This window comes from Lactuca sativa, chromosome 8 (genome assembly GCF_002870075.4).
Source record: "Lactuca sativa cultivar Salinas chromosome 8, Lsat_Salinas_v11, whole genome shotgun sequence".
Lineage (NCBI taxonomy): Eukaryota > Viridiplantae > Streptophyta > Magnoliopsida > Asterales > Asteraceae > Lactuca > Lactuca sativa.
The window spans coordinates 291338316-291347079 of record NC_056630.2 but is presented as its reverse complement, the minus strand read 5'-3'; positions in this window follow the sequence as shown (position 1 = coordinate 291347079).

Below are 8764 nucleotides of genomic sequence, written 5' to 3'. Positions count from 1 at the left end.
TGATATAGTATACAATTTAAGTAGTAATCGTATAAGAATGTTCAGACTTAGTATTTATTAATACTGAGTGATGACTAACTTCTATCACATCCTTATGGAAGTTCCATAGTGTGTTAAGCTGACTTGAACATACAAGATTAGGATGGTGAATTGAGTCATTTAGTGGTAAATGGTTAAGTAACTTACTTATTTAAGTAAGATATAATGCTTGGTTGAAAAAGCAATGCACTCATAGTATCGTATGAGAAGAGATGTAGTAGTCAGAAATGACAGAGAATCAAGTTGAAACTAGTAGAACTTGATGAGATGCAGCTATAATGCAGACTTCCTATGACAGACTCCTATGAAGTAGACATAAAAGATACAACCAAGAGAAGAAGACTTACTCATATGCAGGAATGACGATGACAAGGAAGAATAATGAAATAAACAAATGTGCATAGTGAATTATATGAGTTAAGAGATGATGCAGGTAATTGGAAACCCTTTGTCTTCATGCTACAAGAGTAAATTTAGGTATTGCATGTCTTGCAGAGTAGACACTACCCGAGAAAGAATTTATACGAAGAATTTGGAAGTGAGATTCCTATTAACCTAAGAAAAGTATTAAAATATGCTAGATCAAGCATATGCAAGAGAAGAATCCTAGAAGGCGAATATAAGAAATCCAAGATATGTTTGATAGAAACGTGAAATCCTTAATTGAGTCTAGAGGAAATTGTTGTATGTACTTGTTTGAACACATTCATGTGTGATAAGTCGCTTTGTGAAAACTTTTGAATAGTAACTTAGGAACTGCGAGACAATACTTGGGACGAGTATGAGTAGGTGTGAATAGTAGTAGAGGCCTATACTACTAGAAGCATAAGACTCACACTTGGACCAGGGAAAATCACAAGGTTACCAAGGAGCTAGTAATTGATTCCGTCTTATTCATGTATATCGTTACCATTGTTTCGGTAATGACATAGAGAATGATTGTTTTTCCGACCCTACTGGTCATATCAAACCGAGTCCGACATAGATGAATGTGTTACATGGTTCAGAGAACCAAGATCAATGTAACATCCGATTTAATCTAGAAAATTGAAATGAAAGATAATCGATACGATCAATAGAAGCATCGTGATCAACGTTATAGTAAAGAATTTTGTAGTATGAAGTGCTAAATGCTAGAATGTAATTATATTACATTAGAACATGAAGGAAGGTTAGAGATGAGAGTTTGGTTTATCGTATGTTTCTTGCGTTATGCAATTGAAAGTCATTGGAATATGACCATTCGAATTATAGTTATAATAAAAGTAAAGATTTTATCTTGGGTTTAGTTTATAAACCAAGAAGGAGCAGAAGTCTGCAATGAGAATTGAGTTTTAACTCCAAGATTAGAATTGAAGGTTCAATAGAAAATGAAAAGCGGGTATAAGTTTGATCACCGCTATTAATTATGAAGTTTGAAAAGTTTAATAATAATTGGTAAATCAAAAGTTAAAAATAGTACATATTAGAATACGACAAAGGAAATACGGTAGTACCTAAATGTTATGACTGGTACATTTCCCTTCAACCCTCAGTCTATTCAAATCAGATTTGATTCTGTTGTCTCAGATTCTTTCGTGTCTTAAGAATTCGAGAATTCATTTCAAATTGCTTAATATGCAATTGTTCAATTATTTCATGTAGATACCGTAGGAAGGGTATCATTAATTGCTGATAAAGTCTATTGAGATTATGTCATAGGAATTAAAGGTTATAATTTTCTTGCGGACCTGATTCCTATCTTCTTGCCCAACTTTGATATTATTCTCGACATGGATCAATTGTTAAACAAATCACGCAGAACTCTTGTGCTACGAAGAGATGATGAGCATACCTATCAAAAAGGAGGATTCTATTTATGTCTACGGTGAAAACAATAAATTTCTTTCTTAATAGTAATATACTATATCGAGGAGATATTCTAATTATCCGGCTTATACAGTTAATACCTTGAAAAAGGAGAAGAAAACTATGAATGATAACATTTGGATAATTATCAACTGGCTGATTAAGAATGCCTATTTTCTCGTCATATGTGAAACAGCTTCAATGGAGAAATACGCACAAATTTATTTAGACGAAATTGTCACGAGACATGGTGTGTCACTAATGATTAGTTCCAATATGATACTCGCTTCATTTTTGATCCAGTATGCAACGAGAATTAGAACCTCGAGTTGTTTTTAGCATAGCCTATCATCCCCAGAAAGATGGTCAGACGGAAAGAACAATCCAAACTGTAGAAGATATGCTTCGTGCATGTGTCTTGGAGTTCGGTGGTAACAGGGACAAATGCCACACTCCACTATGTTGGTGTAAAGAAGAACAGAAAATCCTTGGTGGTCCTGAAATGATTCAAGACACTACTGATAGGATTCAAATTGTACGTGAAAGAATGAAAACGACCTAGGATCGATAACAGTCCTGTGCAGAAATGGAGGAGACGATTCATAGAATTTCAAGTGGGTGATACTGAAAGTAACCCCGTGGAAAGACATTATAAAATTTGAGAAGAAAAGGAAATTGAGTACTAGACTTGTTGGACTTTTCAAAAATTACTAGAGAGTTGGTCAACAAGCATATTGCTTGGGATTGCCTGAAGATTTATCAGGTATACATGATGTATTTTATGTAAGTTATTTACGTAAATGTTTAAACATTTATGATGAAATGGTTCTATTATCCGAGGTGAAACTAGATAATAAGTTAAGTAGAAGAGATCGTCGAACGACTAATCTACGTAATAAAGAAGTGAAGTTGGTGCATGCCAAATGGAAAAACATCATCGAGACCCAAATTATACCTGGGGAAATAAGAATAAGATAAGAATGACATATCCCCAATTTTTTTTTAATCAATGTGATTTCGAGGACGAAATCCTCAAAAGGAGGAGGTATTTGTAACATACACATTCTGAAATGGTGTATTGTTATTATTTAAAGTGAATAAAATTGAGTATTGAGTTCTAACAGATAGTTTTTACTAGAAATAAAGTAAAGCTATGTTTAGAATCACTCATAAATATTGGAAGTCTTATGAGATTCCAATTAATAGTTAAATAGTGAAATTTAGCGAAAATATAAAATCTGAAATAAGTGAAATTTTATTATTTAATGTTGCAGAGAATCTCGTTAGAAACATTTAGGCGAAAACCTCGTCGAAATCCGAGTTATAACGAAAAAGTTATGACCAAACGAAGATCCGTGATAAATCCGGAAAATACTTTGTTGCATAAAAATTTAGTTTTCAATAAACTAATTTTTAGCCTTAGTGATATAAATGAAAGTTGTAGAACTTGTGAAAATAATCAACTTTCATATAAAAACCGTTTGAATCTGAATTCGTATGAAGGAATTATGATTTTTCTAAGTTTCAGGATTAGTAGTAGACAGCTAAAACTCGGATTTTAGATCGAGTAATTTTTAGCCGACACAACCTAAACGAGAATCGAAGGTCTCGTCATTTGTAGTAAAACGGTAAAAAGTCTGACGAAAATGGACGTCGGATGAAGAAGTTATGAGTTTTAACGGATTTTCCTGTCCCGGTCTGTTAAAAATAATAATATTAAAATTAAATTCAAAATTAGCTGACAAAGTCTAAATGAAAGTTATAGAGCATAATTTTAGCTACGCGTGCATATAAAGAACGTCAAAAACGGAGCCCGTATGAGAAAGTTATGGATTTTACAAGATTGGACACATTTTCATTTAATTTTCGTATGAATAGTGTTGATCCACGTGGCATCTTCTGATTGGACCGCAACCTCGCATGGCACCCTCTGATTGGTCCGAAGTCGTCACCCTCTCTCCCCATTGGACCGAAGTTCGGTCCACTAAGAAGCTTGCATCTGTCCGAGCCGAAGACCCAGCCGATGACGAGTCTGAAGCTGATGACTCCTCGCACCGAAGCCGATGACTCCCCACATGGAAGTGCGCCAGCTGCTGCATCCGAGCATCGCTGGCCTTCGCTACTTCTGCCCCATTTCCGAACCCCTCGCTGCCGCGTGTCCCTTCTCGGCCGACATCCGGATCTCCTCCCTATAAATACAAGGCATGCGAGCCTTGCCGAGGAATTTTAGACTTTTGCCATTTTTGACCCCAAAATCAATATTTTTGTTATTTTGACATCCCCTGAAGCCCTGATATCATTTTTAGCACTCGAACCGCGCCGCGAAATTCCCGAGAAGCCCGAAAAATTTATCTTTTCGGTTTCGAAGCTCTACCTTCGTAGAGCCCGGTTTTCAAGAAAACTCCCGGTTTTCAACGACGAAAGTCATATTTAGAGCCGAAGTGCTGCCGAAACTATTATTTTGACCCTCGCTTAACTGAAGGTGAGTTCAATATATAAGAACAATTGTATGTTATGTGTTATATGTGCTATGTGCTCTTCAGTGTTATTATTCTGAGTTATTTTCCCGTGTTATTATTATTCACTATTTTTAATAGCAAAGTTATACCTTTGACCATGTGATCAGTGAAAGGACTAAGATTCACGGTGGTACTGGTGTGTAGCCTCTGGCCATGTAGAACAAGTCTCGTAAGAGAATGACTTCTATTCTATGGCATTGGCAGAAGGTTAGATAGGAATGGTATGTAGCCTCTGACCATGTAGAGCATGACTCCTTAAGAGAATGAACTCTATTCTATGGTATTGGCAAATGGTTAAACGTGGCTATAAGCCTGAACTCTACCAAAATGTTAATCAGAAATTATATGTCTTCTGTGCCATTTGGGCCAAAGCTTTATTGATGCATATCAAGTATTGTAATCGTTATGTCTCATTGATCGTAAATCTTTGAATCAAATCTTTAGTTGATATTGAAAGCCTGACATATGATACGCATATGCTATTGTTGTTCTTGTTCCCTTTTGCTTCTGTCATATTGTTATATATAAGGCATAAGATTATATTGTATCTATTTATTGAATTCACTAAGCGTTATCGCTTATCCCTCTCAATGTTTAACAATTGCAGGTGATGAGTATCCAATATAGTTTTATACTGCTGAAAGATTTAGAATAGTTAATACTATTTCTCTGTATTTTAATGTTCAAGTGTGTATATGAATAGTAGATTCCTGGGTAGATATAAAATGTAATAAAACTTTGTCGGTTTGTATCCAATCTTTTTTAATCACTTTAATTATATAAAATATTGTTTTATAAATATGCATGTAGCATGTTTTGAGGAAGTAACTTAATAATAATGTTAGAATAGTATGAAAGATTGGGTCTTTAATAAATATGAAAGTTGGGGTCTTTCAGTACAGTAAGCATAACTCAACTTACAAGTGGTTTAGTGAGAAACCAGGCTCTACACGGGGAGAACTTCTAAGCCGAAAGCTCTACTTCTCACAGCTTTCCGACGCTCCAGAGCTTTGCTAACACCTGGGAAGTGCTAGAGAAAAGCCCTAGGGACCTTGGGGGTTTTGGAGAAAATGGAATGGAAAGGTGTGATGAAATGAGTGAAATTAGGCTGTATTTATAGGCTGTCCAGGGGCTCCTCACGTCGTGAGCTTAAGTAGGCACCAAGGCTTCGCCTGGTGCTGACACTTGGTGCAGGACGCAGGTAAAATAGTCAATCTTAAAAAAGTCATAACTTTTGCATACGAGCTCCGTTTTTGACGTTCTTTATATCCACACGTAGTATTGACAAGATCTACAACTTTCCTTTTTACCCCATCAACTAATTCACGATGGATTTTAAATTTAATAGTGTGAGAAGATTACATCGATAACGATCATGTAAAATTCATAACTTCTACACACGGACTCCATTTTCGACTATCTTTTTATCATTGAACTCCTATTAATGAGATCTTCAATTCTCATTTAGATCATTTTGGCTAAAAATTCACCGATCTAAAATTCGATTTCTGAGCGGTATACTGCTACGCCAAAACTTCGAAAAATAATAACTTCCTCTTATGAACTCAGATTTGGATGTTCTCTATATGTACACTCTTGGTTTAATGAATAATATGAATTTAATTTAGATTACTGAGGCTAAAAAGTAATTTACCAAAAAATCACTTTTTACATTACGCAGAGCCGTGTCGGTTTAATCGCGAAACTTCAACAGGTCATAACTTCTTCGTTATAAGTCAGATTTTAGCGTTCTTTATATTTATGGAATCCTTGTGAATAATAAAATAATTTTGGTTAATATTATTTATCTTAAATAATCTTTTATCAAAAAGTCATTTTAACGCTTATTTTCTCTAGATTGTTTTGCCCAAATTTGCAGGTGTTACACAGTCCTACTCCTCCTTCATTTCCTAAGAAGTTTTTGGTCTTACACTTCATGAAAACCTTAAGTACATGGCCTTGGGTGGTTTCCATTACCACCCTATATACTATTTCCTCTGGTTCCTCTACCTTGTCTGAATTCGACATTCCTATCGGCTAGGGATTCGACGACCCGTTGGCTGATCAACACCTCAATAACTGCTGCATCAAGGTTTGGTTTTGCCCTAGAGTTCCTTCTAACGACTCTTCTCTAAGGCATGTTTGGATCCTATCACAGTTAGCAAAAGAGAAAGTGTTAGTAGATGATACCTTTTACGGATGTGGGTATTAACGATTTAGTGCACAATCTAGTATAAAAACAAATATCAAAAAAGTTTCTATGTTAGGAGGGGAAAGCTTCGATGTACTAAAAGGTTATCTTTAGGGGGATAACGACTATACTGCTTTCTTGCATAAACGAACTTCTTAAAATCCATATATCTTAGGGCATAAATTAGAAGCCTACCATGCTAGGTTAGGGATCTATTTCTAAGTAGATCAAGTTCTTATCTTTATCGTATAGGCACTTGCCTTTGCGACGATGAATTTTTCTCCCGCAACTTGTGCATGGTGCTTCAATCCTTATCCAGTCTTAGCTCCTTATCTAATCTTTGGGTCAAAATAGACCGGCTCATGGCTCTTCTTTTGATGATTCCCAACTCATTATTGATTTGATTGACGTGACGTGTAGTGTGAGTGGCTAGGTTAGGCATGACAGAACCATGTGACATCTCGAGCTAAAGGGATAGGTAGAAAATCCTATGTTGATTTTTGTCCTTCTTATTGTCATAATGAGAGAAATCAACTTCCTACTTGGTGGGATTTGTCTCCTCCTCAGCAGGATTGTCCTCCTCATAAAAATTTAAAGGATCCTCAAAGGGTTCTTATGATGATTCAGATGACCCTCTAATTGTTTATGAGGAATCTTCCTTCTTGTGGGCTTCCTCGTCGGGGTTAAGGAAAAATATGGGTATCCTCAGTCTTAAGAGGGGATGGCATAACTTGATCTTTCTCTGGAAATGGCCTTGTTACCCTGTTTCCAAGATCTGCCATTCTCGCGTGATGACCATGCTATCTTTCCTAGACAGTACCGGTCTATATCATTGGGTTTCTAAGCTCTATGTAATTCTCGAGAGTTTAGTCTATCAACTGCCATATTCAAGATTAGTTATATGTCAGTCTAACCAAAATTAAGCGTATGTGTACATGTTATGCCTAATTGTGGTTCGACCTACATTTCATGCTAATCTCAAATATCGTATTTGACCTAAACTCTTGAGTTTGGGTTCCTAAATATTTGGTTGTATATATTTAGGTGTTTTCTATGGACTGAGTTTTTAAAGCTCTTTATCTAAAGTTTTGTTTGTGTGCTTTATTAATTCTCGTTTTGTACTTCAAAACTAATAAGTAAGGATCGGCCTGGTAGGAAAAGTTGGAGGGGAGGACCATTTTTGGCATATAGCCGTTTTGAAATCTAGCAACCTAAAGCGACAATTTCCAGCCTAGGCACCTCTCCCGTAAATAGTCTATCAGTAGGAAAATTAACAGTAAACCTTTTGTTTGTAGGTTTGAGGACAAACATAATCGGAATATAAGCCCCTAGGCTATAGTCGTATTTCCTAAGGAAGTACTAGTTCGCTATAGCCAAAGCTCTGATACCAATCTATCACACCCTCGGCCGGCAGCGGAAACGCCGAGCTATGCAACGTAGAGATATTTGATCACAATCTAAACATACACTCAATAGTACAAAAAAACATGAATGTCATTTTTTTTATAGATAAAAGATTACATTGGATTATTGCAATTCCTAATACAAAGGTGCCTTAATAGGTAGGCATAACGATAAACAATAGAAGTCTTCCAGTTGCTTCCTCGATTACCTGCTGCTTCCAGGAGTGTAGGCTTCAGTCTCACGGTTTCCTAGGAATACATGAGGTTTTGAAAACGGCAACATAATGTTGGTGAGCTCACACGTTTGAGTGTTATATCTTTCAAAATACTTTTTACATGTAACTTGATAAGTTATAAAAGTATTTTGATTTATATTGTTAAGGTATCTTCTAATAGTATTTACTATTTCTAGATGCTAACTTTTAACGCTTTAGTTTTTATCACAAACTACCATTCTCTTTAGGTTTTCTCTTATTAAATGGAGTATAATATAATCTTATCTTTAGTATTATTATTTTGTAGACGCATACCGCTTATAGTTTATATTTCAGAAGTATGCCCCTTGGATACTCCTATTATCATCTTTTATCCCAAAAGTATGCTTGTATAAAGCAATACTTCTGTTGAGAGTGATTATATATTTTATTCCAGAAGTATGCTCCTTAGATACTTCTATTAGAGAGATTATATCTTTTATTCCAGAAGTATGCTATTTGGATACTTCTATTAGAGTGATTATATCTTTTATTCCAGAAGTATGTCCT